Raw genomic sequence first — 15294 nt, 5'->3', positions numbered from 1 at the left:
AGACGGTGTGTATATATGCAGTATAGTAGACGGTGTATATATACAGTATAGTAGACGGGGTATATACAGTATAGTAGACGGTATATATACAGTATAGTAGACGGTATATATACAGTATAGTAGACGGGGTATATACAGTATAGTAGACGGTATATATACAGTATAGTAGACGGTGTATATATACAGTATAGTAGACGGTATATATACAGTATAGTAGACGGGGTATATATACAGTATAGTAGACGGTGTATATACAGTATAGTAGACGGTGTGTATATATACAGTATAGTAGACAGTATATATACAGTATAGTAGACGGGGTTATATACAGTATAGTAGACGGTGTATATACAGTATAGTAGACGGTGTATATACAGTATAGTAGACGGTGTATATATACAGTATAGTAGACGGTATATATATACAGTATAGTAGACGGGTATATATACAGTATAGTAGACGGTGTATATATACAGTATAGTAGACCGGGGTATATATACAGTATAGTAGACGGGGTATATACAGTAGTAGCCGGTTAGAACGGTGTATATATACAGTATAGTAGACGGGGTATATACAGTATAGTAGACGGTGTATATATACAGTATAGTAGACGGTGTATATATACAGTATAGTAGACGGGGTATATATGCAGTATAGTAGACGGGGTATATACAGTATAGTAGACGGTGTATATATACAGTATAATAGACGGGGTATATACAGTATAGTAGACGGTGTATATATACAGTATAGTAGACGGTGTATATATACAGTATAGTAGACGGGGTATATACAGTATAGTAGACGGGGTATATATACAGTATAGTAGACGGGGTATATATGCAGTATAGTAGACGGGGTATATACAGTATAGTAGACGGTGTATATATACAGTATAGTAGACGGGGTATATATACAGTATAGTAGACGGGGTATATACAGTATAGTAGACGGGGTATATACAGTATAGTAGACAGTGTATATATACAGTATAGTAGACGGGGTATATACAGTATAGTAGACGGGGTATATATACAGTATAGTAGACGGTGTATATATACAGTATAGTAGACGGTGTATATATACAGTATAGTAGACGGTGTATATATACAGTATAGTAGACGGTGTATATATGCAGTATAGTAGACGGTGTATATATACAGTATAGTAGACGGGGTATATACAGTATAGTAGACGGTGTATATATACAGTATAGTAGACGGGGTATATACAGTATAGTAGACGGGGTATATATACAGTATAGTAGACGGGGTATATATACAGTATAGTAGACGGGGTATATACAGTATAGTAGACGGGGTATATATACAGTATAGTAGACGGTATATATACAGTATAGTAGACGGGGTATATATACAGTATAGTAGACGGGGTATATACAGTATAGTAGACGGTGTATATATACAGTATAGTAGACTGGGTATATACACAGTATAGTAGACGGGGTATATATACAGTATAGTAGATGGTATATACAGTATAGTAGACGGTGTATATATACAGTATAGTAGACGGTGTATATATACAGTATAGTAGATGGGGTATATATACAGTATAGTAGATGGTATATACAGTATAGTAGACGGGGTATATATACCGTATAGTAGACGGTGTATATATACAGTATAGTAGACGGGGTATATATACAGTATAGTAGACGGTGTATATATACAGTATAGTAGACGGGGTATATATACAGTATAGTAGACGGTGTATATATACAGTATAGTAGACGGGGTATATATACAGTATAGTAGATGGTATATACAGTATAGTAGACGGGGTATATATACAGTATAGTAGACGGGGTATATATACAGTATAGTAGACGGGGTATATATACAGTATAGTAGATGGTATATACAGTATAGTAGACGGGGTATATATACAGTATAGTAGACGGGGTATATATACAGTATAGTAGACGGGGTATATACAGTATAGTAGACGGTGTATTAATACAGTATAGTAGACGGGGTATATATACCAGTATAGTAGACGGGGTATATACAGTATAGTAGACGGGGTATATACAGTACAGTAGACGGGGTATATACAGTATAGTAGACGGGGTATACACAGTATAGTAGATGGTATATATACAGTATAGTAGACGGTGTATATACAGTATAGTAGACGGTATATATACAGTATAGTAGACAGTGTGTATATATACAGTATAGTAGATGGTGTATATACAGTATAGTAGACGGTGTATTAATACAGTATAGTAGACGGGGTATATATACAGTATAGTAGACGGTGTATATACAGTATAGTAGAGGGGGTATATATACAGTATAGTAGACGGTGTATATACAGTATAGTAGATGGTATATATACAGTATAGTAGACGGTGTATATACAGTATAGTAGACGGTATATATACAGTATAGTAGACAGTGTGTATATATACAGTATAGTAGATGGTGTATATACAGTATAGTAGACGGTGTATTAATACAGTATAGTAGACGGGGTATATATACAGTATAGTAGACGGTGTATATACAGTATAGTAGAGGGGGTATATATACAGTATAGTAGACTGTGTATATACAGTATAGTAGAGGGGGTATATATACAGTATAGTAGACGGTGTATATACAGTATAGTAGATGGTATATATACAGTATAGTAGACGGTGTATATACAGTATAGTAGACGGTATATATACAGTATAGTAGACAGTGTGTATATATACAGTATAGTAGATGGTGTATATACAGTATAGTAGACGGTGTATTAATACAGTATAGTAGACGGGGTATATATACAGTATAGTAGACGGTGTATATACAGTATAGTAGAGGGGGTATATATACAGTATAGTAGACGGTGTATATACAGTATAGTAGATGGTATATATACAGTATAGTAGACGGTGTATATACAGTATAGTAGACGGTGTATATACAGTATAGTAGACGGTGTATATACAGTATAGTAGACAGTGTGTATATATACAGTATAGTAGATGGTGTATATACAGTATAGTAGACGGTGTATTAATACAGTATAGTAGACGGGGTATATATACAGTATAGTAGACGGTGTATATACAGTATAGTAGAGGGGGTATATATACAGTATAGTAGACGGTGTATATACAGTATAGTAGACGGGGTATATATATAGTATAGTAGACGGGGTATATATACAGTATAGTAGACGGGGTATATATATAGTATAGTAGACGGGGTATATATACAGTATAGTAGACGGTGTATATATACAGTATAGTAGACGGTATATATGCATACACACTATAAACGGCTGAAGTTGATTTCTTATTCGTCAGTTTTTTATTCACATTTTGTATTTTTTTATGAATTTTGAGGAAACCTTTTCCCCAGTAATTGTAAAGTAAATTATTTGAAAGTGGCGTTAAAATATAAACCACGGGCCCAAAAGGTGCACAAAAAAAAGTTTGATTTAAAGAATGAAGTGAATTTGGGCCAGTGAGCTGGCACTGCCAACATACAGAGGGTGAAGTTGGTTTCTTATTCGTCCAGTTTCTTATACATTACTATGACAAATAAACCTTTTTTTCTCTTATTCCTCTGCAGTAAATCTGTTTTTTTCTACATAAATGTTAAATATTATTTGTGAACAATCAGATTAATAAAAAAAATCTATATTATTTGTGTTTTTACAAAAAAAAACGATAGTGAAAAATGGATGAAAAAATATGCATTTTGAATAGGTAACTGAGGAATTTAAGGGGTTAAATGCCGTTGGGCCACTGATCTAAGGGTGTAAATTTAAAGAGTAAGGACCCCTCCATAATACCCAACTGTACCCAGCCTGGCCCAAACTGTGGATTGGCAAGAAAACAGGTGCCAACCTTGCCAACTATATACATTTTCAGCATTTTGAATAAGTAACTGAGGAATATAAGGGGTTAAACGCTGTTGGGCCACTGATCTAAGGGTAGAAATATAAAGAGTAAGGACCCCTCCATAATACCCAACTGTATCCAGCCTGGCCCAAACTGTGGATTGGCAGGAAAACAGGTGCCAACCTTGCCAACTATATACATTTTCAGCATTTTGAATAAGTAACTGAGGAATTTAAGGGGTTAAACGCTGTTGGGCCACTGATCTAAGGGTGGAAATACAAAGAGTAAGGACCCCTCCATAATACCCAACTGTATCCAGCCTGGCCCAAACTGTGGATTGGCAAGAAAACAGGTGCCAACCTTGCCAACTATATACATTTTCAAGCATTTTGAATAAGTAACTGAGTAATTTAAGGGGTTTAAACGCCGTTGGGCCACTAATCTAAGGGTGAAATATAAAGAGTAAGGACCCCTCCATAATACCCAACTGTATCCAGCCTGGCCCAAACTGTGGATTGGCAAGAAAACAGGTGCCAACCTTGCCAACTATATACATTTTCAGCATTTTGAATAAGTAACTGAGGAATTTAAGGGGTTAAATGCTGTTGGGCCACTGATCTAAGGGTAGAAATATAAAGAGTAAGGACCCCTCCATAATACCCAACTTGTATCCAGCCTGGCCCAAACTGTGGATTGGCAAGAAAACAGGTGCCAACCTTGCCAACTATATACATTTTCAGCATTTTGAATAAGTAACTGAGGAATTTAAGGGGTTAAACGCCGTTGGGCCACTAATCTAAGGCGTGGAAATATAAAGAGTAAGGACCCCTCCATAATACCCAACTGTATCCAGCCTGGCCCAAACTGTGGATTGGCATTAAAACAGGTGCCAACCTTGCCAACTATATACATTTTCAGCATTTTGAATAAGTAACTGAGGAATTTAAGGGGTTAAACGCTGTTATGCCACTGATCTAAGGGTGGAAATAGAAAGAGTAAGGGCCCCTCCTATAATACCCAACTGTATCCAGCCTGGCCCAAACAGTGGATTGGCAGGAAAACAGGTGCCAACCTTGCTAATATACATTTTCTACATTTTGAATAAGTAACTGAGGAATTTAAGGGGTTAAACGCCGTTGGGCCACTAATCTAAGGGTGGAAATATAAAGAGTAAGGACCCCTCTATAATACCCAACTGTATCCAGCCTGGCCCAAACTGTGGATTGGCATTAAAACAGGTGCCAACCTTGCCAACTATATACATTTTCAGCATTTTGAATAAGTAACTGAGGAATATAAGGGGTTAAACGCCTGTTGGGCCACTAATCTAAGGGTGGAAATATAAAGAGTAAGGACCCCTCTATAATACCCAACTGTATCCAGCCTGGCCCAAACTGTGGATTGGCATTAAAACAGGTGCCAACCTTGCCAACTATACATTTTCAGCATTTTGAATAAGTAACTGAGGAATTTAAGGGGTTAAACGCTGTTGGGCCACTAATCTAAGGGTGGAAATATAAAGAGTAAGGACCCCTCCATAATACCCAACTGTATCCCAGCCTGGCCCAAACTGTGGATTGGCAGTAAAACAGGTGCCAACCTTGCCAACTATATACATTTTCAGCATTTTGAATAAGTAACTGAGGAATTTAAGGGGTTAAACGCCGTTGGGCCACTAATCTAAGGGTGGAAATATAAAGAGTAATGGACCCCTCCATAATACCCAACTGTATCCAGCCTGGCCCAAACTGTGGATTGGCATTAAAACAGGTGCCAACCTTGCCAACTATATACATTTTCAGCATTTTGAATAAGTAACTGAGGAATATAAGGGGTTAAACGCTGTTGGGCCACTAATCTAAGGGTGGAAATATACAGAGTAAGGACCCCTCCATAACACCCAACTGTACCCAGCCTGGCCCAAACTGTGGATTGGCAGGAAAACAGGTGCCAACCTTGCCAACTATATACATTTTCAGCATTTTGAATAAGTAACTGAGGAATTTAAGGGGTTAAACGCCGTTGGGCCACTAATCTAAGGGTGGAAATATAAAGAGTAATGACCCCTCCATAATACCCAACTGTATCCAGCCTGGCCCAAACTGTGGATTGGCATTAAAACAGGTGCCAACCTTGCCAACTATATACATTTTCAGCATTTTGAATAAGTAACTGAGGAATTTAAGGGGTTAAACGCCGTTGGGCCACTAATCAAAGGGTTAAAATATAAAGAGTAAGGGCCCCTTTATGTCATTCGTGATATTTGAATTTTTATATCATTGAGATTGGTAGCATTTTGAAGAACTGCAAATGAATACAGGAACAGTTTTTTTGTATCCTTATTTGTATTTGTTCTGTGTGTTTTTACAGAAATTAGTTTTATCATATGTGCTGCACAGATGTGTAAAACAGTGAAATCACAGGATCTTTTACCTTCACAGACTAAAAAGCACTTTTTTAGGTATTCGGTAATACTAACTTGATTAAATGCATGTAAAGTTGCATGAATAAGTGCCCAACTAAAATCAACTTTTTTGCCGTGTTAGTTTTTTATTACAAATATTTGTGAAGTCCCGACATAAACAGGCTAGCCAATGCTGTATAGTTGGTGTACTGTGGTCCGAGGAGACCAGTTCTGCAAGTGGCACAACAACCTTCTTTGGTTTCTGTAAATTAATGCATAAAGCATAATATAGTATTTTTTGATTTATGTCTTGTGGCTTTCTTATGACTGATCCAGTTGCATCAAGATAAAGGTTGCATATTTGTGAATTTTGTAAATCTTTTAAGAGGTACAATTGAGTGTCTGAGTACATGTGTATTATAAATGGCACCATTCCTATATATTGTATATAGGCATGCTTTGTTGCCATTTGATTTTTTTTATTTTCGTCTTGTTGTTTTTGTGCTGCAAAACAATCCAAGAAATCATTTTTGTCTATTCTATTCTGTAAGTTCTTTTCACTTGAAATTTTCTGAAGAACATCAATACTTTAACAGAGCTTAAATTACCAAACTTAAGTTGTTCTGTATTTGCGTTTGCTATTTGTTTGGTCTCATTTCACTCAATTGGGTGGTAATACACTTTCTTTCTTCATCACGGGTGTGCCTTCTAGAAGTCTGTCTTTCTGAATGATTGATGGAGCCTGTCACATTTACTCTGAAAATAACCTGTCTATGGTGTTTTTTGGGCTTTTTCAGAATTGAAAAAGTATATTGGGTGCATCCATTAAATTTGCAAATAGCTTTTGCACGCCAGTAGACACAGTTTTGCTTCCTTGAATGTTTTGTTTTAACTCTGTTATATGTAAATTTCAATACACAAAAATTATTAATTTCACATATTTTTTTGCATAAAACATCGGTCCAGCCATGTTTTAAGACTCGTTAGCCATTTCTTTTATGGGGTTTAATTTTTACCCATTCCTCCATTGAAACAGACAGAGTAAACTGTGAAGGACAGTGTGCTGAAAAAACCTCTCCTTGACTAGATTCTGGTTCTGACTGGGCCATAAATGGAGTTGTTGTGTCTCTAAAAGAAACAGTTTCTTCACATTTAGACAATGGGGTAGAATTTTGTGCCTCAAATGTCTCTAAAATATTATCACTTTTTTCCATATTCTGGAATTTTTCATGTAGCTCAGTGTCCTTAAATAACATTTTTCTGCTGGTTTTAATGAAAATATCAGATTTAACATTTTGTTCAGTGTATTTTTCTTTATCTTTTTCTGTGCACATAGGGCACAACCATGGTGAGATTGTGGCAATATCCTGAATACTTTTATATCCAATACATGTAGGATAAAACCAATCTTCACATCTACTACATTGGGCATAAGGCTCATTTGGATTGTTTTTCTGCCTACACACACAATACAGTTTGTCATCATCATCACCTGAACAATCAGCAAAATTCTCATCCTCAATAGGACTTTCTCTGTTCTGTGGCTGCACTTGTACAGTTAATCCTTCTGTTCTTCTATCATCATGCCATAGCTGATATAGCCATTTTCTTGTTGACAAATTGTTCCTATACAACAATGATGCAATCTTCCCCCACACAGAACAGGACTTTCTGTAGCCATCCTTTCCCAATAGCAATTTATATTGAATAAAGAGCTCTATTACTCTTTTTTCAGTTTCTTTCTGGTCAAAAAACCTTTTCCATCCCATTGTCAAGAGAAAAAAGTTACACAAGTAGCAAGCTCCTACCTCTTGTGGCTAACACAGCAAAATGATAAGACCTAGGTGGAGGGCAGCTGCTAGTCTGCTAGTCACTGGAAATCTCTCACTGACAACTCTGAGAAAACTCAAAAAGATAAACAAACTTACCAATAGAAAGCTTTCTTGGCTTGTCATTAGACCCCCACAATCTATGATCTATGAGACTTGCCTTTTATTTATTTAATTATGTTTCTCTTTTTTCAGACTAACAATGTATCTTTGCTCTTTGAGGACACAGTGACATAACTCTTCCAATTCTCCACCTACAGACCATGAGGTGGAATATTGGAAGAGTTATGAGGGTGCAATTTAACAACTCTTGGAAAGTATTGTTTCCACACAGTGCATTTCTCTGGAAAACAAAATAACATGTTGGGGGAGATTTATTAACACCTGTCCATAGAAAAGTTGCTGAGTTGTCCATAGCAACCAATCAGATCGCTTCGTTCATTATTAACAAGGATTCTACAAAATGAAAGAAGCGATCTGATTGGTTTATGTTCAACTCATCAACTTTTCCTTTGGACAGATTTTGATAAATCTCCCCCGTTATCTGTAGGTCCATATATTTACAACAATACAATATAGGTCTTGTTTTAATCCACAGTTTGGGCCAGGCTGGATACAGTTGGGTATTATAGAGGGGTCCTTACTCTTTATATTCCCTCCCTTAGATTAGTGGCCCAACAGCGTTTAACCCCATAAAATCACCAGTTACTTATTCAAAATGCTGAAAATGTATATAGTTGGCAAGGTTGGCACCTGTTTTCCTGCCAATCCACAGTTTGGGCCAGGCTGGATACAGTTGGGTATTATAGAGGGGTCCTTACTCTTTATATTCCCTCCCTTAGATTAGTGGCCCAACAGCGTTTAACCCCATAAAATCACCAGTTACTTATTCAAAATGCTGAAAATGTATATAGTTGGCAAGGTTGGCACCTGTTTTCCTGCCAATCCACAGTTTGGGCCAGGCTGGATACAGTTGGGTATTATAGAGGGGTCCTTACTCTTTATATTACCCTCCCTTAGATTAGTGGCCCAACAGCGTTTAACCCCATAAATCACTCAGTTACTTATTCAAAATGCTGAAAATGTATATAGTTGGCAAGGTTGGCACCTGTTTTCCTGCCAATCCACAGTTTGGGCCAGGCTGGATACAGTTGGGTATTATGGAGGGGTCCTTACTCTTTGTATTTCTACCCTTAGATTAGTGGCCCAAGAGCATTTAACCCCTTAAATTACTCAGTTACTTATTCAAAATGTTGAAAATGTATATAGTTGGCAAGGTTGGCACCTGTTTTCCTGCCAATCCACAGTTTGGGCCAGGCTGGATACATTTGGGTATTATGGAGGGGTCCCTTACTCTATATATTTACACCCTTAGATTAGTGGCCCAACAGCGTTTAACCCCTTATATTACTCAGTTACTTATTCAAAATGATTGAAAATGTATATAGTTGGCAAGGTTGGCACCTGTTTTCCTGCCAATCCACAGTTTGGGCCAGGCTGGATACATTTGGGTATTATGGAGGGGCCCTTACTCTATATATTTACACCCTTAGATTAGTGGCCCAACAGCGTTTAACCCCTTATATTCCTCAGTTACTTATTCAAAATGCTGAAAATGTATATAGTTGGCAAGGTTGGCACCTGTTTTCCTGCCAATCCACAGTTTGGGCCAGGCTGGGTACAGTTGGGTATTATGGAGGGGCCCTTACTCTATATATTTACACCCTTAGATTAGTGGCCCAACAGCAGTTTAACCCCTTATATTCCTCAGTTACTTATTCAAAATGCTGAAAATGTATATAGTTGGCAAGGTTGGCACCTGTTTTCTTGCCAATCCACAGTTTGGGCCACGCTGGATACAAATAGGTATTATGGAGGGGTCCTTACTCTTTATATTTCCACCCTTAGATCAGTGGCCCAACAGCATTTAACCCCTTATATTCCTCAGTTACTTATTCAAAATGCTGAAAATGTATATAGTTGGCAAGGTTGGCACCTATTTTAATGCCAATCCACAGTTTGGGCCAGGCTGGATACAGTTGGGTATTATAGAGGGGTCCTTACTCTTTATATTTCCACCCTTAGATCAGTGGCCCAACGGCGTTTAACCCCTTAAATTCCTCAGTTACTTATTCAAAATGCTGAAAATGTATATAGTTGGCAGGGTTGGCACCTGTTTTCTTGCCAATCCACAGTTTGGGCCAGGCTGGATACAGTTGGGTATTATGGAGGGGTCCTTACTCTTTGTATTTCTACCCTTAGATCAGTGGCCCAACAGCATTTAACCCCTTAAATTCCTCAGTTACTTATTCAAAATGTAGAAAATGTATATAGTTGGCAAGGTTGGCACCTGTTTTCCTGCCAATCCACAGTTTGGGCCAGGCTGGGTACATTTGGATATTATGGAGGGGCCCTTACTCTATATATTTACACCCTTAGATTAGTGGCCCAACAGCGTTTAACCCCTTATATTCCTCAGTTACTTATTCAAAATGCTGAAAATGTATATAGTTGGCAAGGTTGGCACCTGTTTTCTTGCCAATCCACAGTTTGGGCCAGGCTGGATACAAATGGGTATTATGGAGGGGTCCTTACTCTTTGTATTTCCACCCTTAGATCAGTGGCCCAACAGCATTTAACCCCTTAAATTCCTCAGTTACTTATTCAAAATGCTGAAAATGTATATAGTTGGCAAGGTTGGCACCTATTTTAATGCCAATCCACAGTTTGGGCCAGGCTGGATACAGTTGGGTATTATAGAGGGGTCCTTACTCTTTATATTTCCACCCTTAGATCAGTGGCCCAACGGCGTTTAACCCCTTAAATTCCTCAGTTACTTATTCAAAATGCTGAAAATGTATATAGTTGGCAAGGTTGGCACCTGTTTTCCTTGCCAATCCACAGTTTGGGCCAGGCTGGGATACAGTTGGGTATTATGGAGGGGTCCTTACTCTTTAATTTCACCCTTAGATCAGTGGCCCAACAGCATTTAACCCCTTAAATTCCTCAGTTACTTATTCAAAATGCTGAAAATGTATATAGTTGGCAAGGTTGGCACCTGTTTTCCTGCCAATCCACAGTTTGGGCCAGGCTGGATACAGTTGGGTATTATGGAGGGGCCCTTACTCTATATATTTACACCCTTAGATTAGTGGCCCAACAGCGTTTAACCCCTTAAATTCCTCAGTTACTTATTCAAAATGCTGAAAATGTATATAGTTGGCAAGGTTGGCACCTGTTTTCCTGCCAATCCACAGTTTGGGCCAGGCTGGATACAGTTGGGTATTATGGAGGGGCCCTTACTCTATATATTTACACCCTTAGATTAGTGGCCCAACAGCGTTTAACCCCTTAAATTCCTCAGTTACTTATTCAAAATGCATATTTTTTCATCCATTTTTTACTATCGTTTTTTTTTAGTAAAAACACAAATAATATCCTGCATCAGATACAGTGGAGTTCAGGTTCTGGGCATGAAAACTGGCATCAAGGTGGGCAGACACTTTTAACTGAATTTTTGTAAGGGGTTAAATGAATTGGGTCCACTGACCGGATACGGAGGGGGGAGGGGGTGACCCATCTCATACTCGGTTGATTTCTGCCGCCGAATACACTTTTTCTTTAAATCACCCCGGGACTTGAGTCAGGACCGCGTCCGTCAGGCTTGTGATCACGTGACTCTACAGAGTGACATCGCCTCCACCAATCAGTGTACGGCTGCGTGGTTGCGTCATTCCTGACCTAGCCAATTGGTGACGCCTTGTTTGAGACGTGCCTGGCAGTGGCTGAGAGGCAGGAGTGCGGCGATCTGAGGCGGCTGGTAAGCGGGTGTGAGTCGGGGTTAGGGCGCTGCTCACCGGCGGGGGATGTGTGCGGAGGAGTCCGGGTGGACGGGTCGGCGCCGGGATATCGGGCGTTCGCGGGATGATGTGTGTGAGGAAAGCTGACAGCGTCATGTATAGGCCGGAGCCGGCAGCACGCTGATCTCCAGAGCCTGCTCCCCGGGGCCTCGCTGCTGTCTGCCGGGCTTCCTGGTATGTCACCCGCAGCTGGTACAGGACCCCCCCTCCTGCTGCCCTGACATGTGCCCACAGCCTGCACAGGGGCCTCCTGCTACCCTGACATGTGCCCACAGCCTGCACAGGGGCCTCCTGCTACCCTGACATGTGCCCACAGCCTGCACAGGGGCCTCCTGCTACCCTGACATGTGCCCACAGCCTGGACAGGGGCCTCCTGCTGCCCTGACATGTGCCCACAGCCTGGACAGGGGCCTCCTGCTGCCCTGACATGTGCCCACAGCCTGCGCAGGGGCCTCCTGCTGCCCTGACATGTGCCCACAGCCTGCGCAGGGGCCTCCTGCTGCCCTGACATGTGCCCACAGCCTGCGCAGGGGCCTCCTGCTGCCCTGACATGTGCCCACAGCCTGCGCAGGGGCCTCCTGCTGCCCTGACATGTGCCCACAGCCTGCGCAGGGGCCTCCTGCTGCCCTGACATGTGCCCACAGCCTGCGCAGGGGCCTCCTGCTGCCCTGACATGTGCCCACAGCCTGCGCAGGGGCCTCCTGCTGCCCTGACATGTGCCCACAGCCTGCGCAGGGGCCTCCTGCTGCCCTGACATGTGCCCACAGCCTGCGCAGGGGCCTCCTGCTGCCCTGACATGTGCCCACAGCCTGCGCAGGGGCCTCCTGCTGCCCTGACATGTGCCCACAGCCTGCGCAGGGCCTCCTGCTGCCCTGACATGTGCCCACAGCCTGCGCAGGGGCCTCCTGCTGCCCTGACATGTGCCCACAGCCTGCGCAGGGGCCTCCTGCTGCCCTGACATGTGCCCACAGCCTGCGCAGGGGCCTCCTGCTGCCCTGACATGTGCCCACAGCCTGCGCAGGGGCCTCCTGCTGCCCTGACATGTGCCCACAGCCTGCGCAGGGGCCTCCTGCTGCCCTGACATGTGCCCACAGCCTGCGCAGGGGCCTCCTGCTGCCCTGACATGTGCCCACAGCCTGCGCAGGGGCCTCCTGCTGCCCTGACATGTGCCCACAGCCTGCGCAGGGGCCTCCTGCTGCCCTGACATGTGCCCACAGCCTGCGCAGGGGCCTCCTGCTGCCCTGACATGTGCCCACAGCCTGCGCAGGGGCCTCCTGCTGCCCTGACATGTGCCCACAGCCTGCGCAGGGGCCTCCCTGCTGCCCTGACATGTGCCCACAGCCTGCGCAGGGGCCTCCCTGCTGCCCTGGACATGTGCCCACAGCCTGCGCAGGGGCCTCCTGCTGCCCTGACATGTGCCCACAGCCTGCGCAGGGGCCTCCCTCCGCTGCCCTGACATGTCGCCACAGCCTGCGCAGGGCCTCCCTCCGCTGCCCTGACATGTGCACCACAGGCCTGCGCAGGGGCCTCCCGGCTGCCCTGACATGTGCCCACAGCCCTGCGCAGGGGCCTCCCCTGCTGCCCGACATGTGCCCACAGCCCGCGACAGGGGCCTCCCCCGCTGCCCTGACATGTGCCCACAGCCCGCGCAGGGGCCTCCCCCGCTGCCCATGACATGTGCCCACAGCCCCGCGCAGGGGCCTCCCCCGCTGCCCTGACATGTGCCCACAGCCCGCGCAGGGGCCTCCCCCGCTGCCCTGACATGTGCCCACAGCCCGCGCAGGGGCCTCCCCCGCTGCCCTGACATGTGCCCACAGCCCGCGCAGGGGCCCCCCCCCCCCTGCTGCCCAGACATGTGCCCACAGCCCGCGCAGGGGCCCCCCCCCTGCTGCCCAGACATGTGCCCACAGCCCGCGCAGGGGCCCCCCCCCTGCTGCCCAGACATGTGCCCACAGCCCGCGCAGGGGCCTCCCCCGCTGCCCTGACATGTGCCCACAGCCCGCGCAGGGGCCTCCCCCGCTGCCCTGACATGTGCCCACAGCCCGCGCAGGGGCCTCCCCCGCTGCCCTGACATGTGCCCACAGCCCGCGCAGGGGCCTCCCCCGCTGCCCTGACATGTGCCCACAGCCCGCGCAGGGGCCACCCCCCCCTGCTGCCCAGACATGTGCCCACAGCCCGCGCAGGGGCCCCCCCCCCCTGCTGCCCAGACATGTGCCCACAGCCCGCGCAGGGGCCCCCCCCCCTGCTGCCCAGACATGTGCCCACAGCCCGCGCAGGGGCCCCCCCCCTGCTGCCCAGACATGTGCCCACAGCCTGCGCAGGGGCCCCCCCCCCCCTGCTGCCCAAACATGTGCCCACAGCCTGCGCAGGGGCCCCCCCCCCCTGCTGCCCAAACATGTGCCCACAGCCTGCGCAGGGGCCCCCCCCTGCTGCCAAAACATGTGCCCACAGCCTGCGCAGGGGCCCCCCCCCTGCTGCCCAGACATGTGCCCACAGCCTGCGCAGGGCCCCCCCCCCCTGCTGCCCATGACATGCCCACCCTTATAGGAGGCTTCTGATGCGTTGGCATGTCCACTGCTCCTACAGGGGTTTCTTTCTGCTATGACGTGCCCACTGCTCCTACAGGGGCACCCTACTACCTGACATGTGCCCAAAGCCTCCAATAGTGGCTTTCTGCTTCAATGACAGATCGCCAAAAGCTGGTACAGGGGCTGCTGTATAGGTATTGATGCTAATGAAGAGCAGGTATGGTGCCCGCCTCTTGGAGATGTTTTCATGGTCTGTTATTGTAGGTAACGTGTATGTGAATTATAGCAAATACCAGGGAATATGTGATACCGTACCTTGCCAAGTGGCATGGTGCCCCACCCCCAGTAGGAGTGTACCCACTTGTTCACCTGCATAACCATCCTAATTTAAAGGGACCTTCCCTGCTTCTAGATTTCTGTTCTCTGCTCCTTCTGTTCACTCCAGAGCCCTCGTGTCCCACTGTAGATGCCACCTTTGCGGGCGCAGCTGCCACATAATCGACCCCCTGTAACCCTATACATGCTGTGCATCACTCCGGGACATATGCTGCAGGAGGAAGTGTATGAAGTTATTAATAGCTCAGGACTGGCGCAGCGGGTACTCACGGCCTTGGCACATGTCATTATATGATATTTATGTCCTGGTATCAATGTCCTGAGTACAAATAAAACTTCCATGTGCCACACGGGCATCAGATTGGTAGTGCAGGCAGCAGACGAAGGATAAACTGGCACACTACAGTAAATCTGTGGTGCCACATAATTAAATGAGCCTTAGCTTCTGAAATCTTATATATATAATTCCGTG

General features: G+C 44.4%; 1 protein-coding gene across 3 annotated transcripts in view; it reads left to right on the top strand.

Annotated features, from left to right (window-relative positions):
- The first annotated feature begins 11844 nt into the window (after window positions 1–11844).
- NAP1L4 (nucleosome assembly protein 1 like 4) overlaps window positions 11845–15294 on the top strand; it is a 28132-nt gene continuing 24682 nt past the window's right edge. For 2 of the 3 annotated variants that reach the window (XM_044269609.1, XM_044269611.1), the window contains exon 1: window positions 11845–11918. The gene's annotated coding sequence lies outside the window, so the exon portion shown is untranslated. The other variant, XM_044269610.1, reaches the window with a different exon arrangement.

The sequence above is a fragment of the Bufo gargarizans genome, chromosome 10 (assembly GCF_014858855.1).
Source record: "Bufo gargarizans isolate SCDJY-AF-19 chromosome 10, ASM1485885v1, whole genome shotgun sequence".
In the NCBI taxonomy this organism is placed as follows: Eukaryota; Metazoa; Chordata; class Amphibia; order Anura; family Bufonidae; genus Bufo; species Bufo gargarizans.
This window is presented reverse-complemented; position numbering and strand designations above follow the sequence as displayed.